This window comes from Atta colombica, unplaced genomic scaffold (genome assembly GCF_001594045.1).
Source record: "Atta colombica isolate Treedump-2 unplaced genomic scaffold, Acol1.0 scaffold269, whole genome shotgun sequence".
NCBI classification, from domain to species: domain Eukaryota; kingdom Metazoa; phylum Arthropoda; class Insecta; order Hymenoptera; family Formicidae; genus Atta; species Atta colombica.
In genome coordinates, this window is record NW_017259369.1 from 6045 (window position 1) to 6828 (window position 784).

Here is a 784-nt window from a genome sequence, read left to right on the forward strand (position 1 = left end):
ATATCCACCTGTCTACTTCAGCAAAATGTACAGATTTTATCGATATAAGGAAATAACGTATTTTTTACTTATGTAATAGAAACTTGTGCGAATTGTCACACATTACTGTATGAATATCCGAATATAAACATATTTTTATCTAATTGATCATTTGATAGGTTACCGTAATTTTTGCGATATTTTTGTTCTCAGTTGTATAATTATATGTCATAAATTTTTCGCTTTCTAAATATAATTTTCTTTCTATATTTTAATTTCTGTTGTTATTCAAGGTTGTAGCTTAAATATAAAAATATAAATTAATGTTGAATAGTATTATATAAAATTATTTTAAGTATTTTATAAACCCAATTAGCAAATTGTAGTAATACACTGACAATTTTTCAATAACTTTGAACAAAATATTGCAGTAAACAATATCAAATGCATTCACAACTAAGCTACATCTATTTTTATTAAATCAAGCAATTTGCCCTTACTTAATAATTTTTATACAAACTATATTGAAATACTTATAAAATTATAAGATTCTGAACATTTTTGCGTTTAATCTGTTATCATTCCGACAGATTCTGTTGTATGTATGCTGTTTGTTGATAAAGTTTGTAATAGATATTATAATTTGTAAAAAATCTATTTTCGATAGATTTATGTATTTGAAAGTTATTATTCCCGCTGTTTGATATATTAATGATAAAAACTTACTTTTTATCAAATTGATTAACAATTTGTTAATTTTGTCAATCATGTTACAAAAATTTGTTGATTTTTATATATATATATA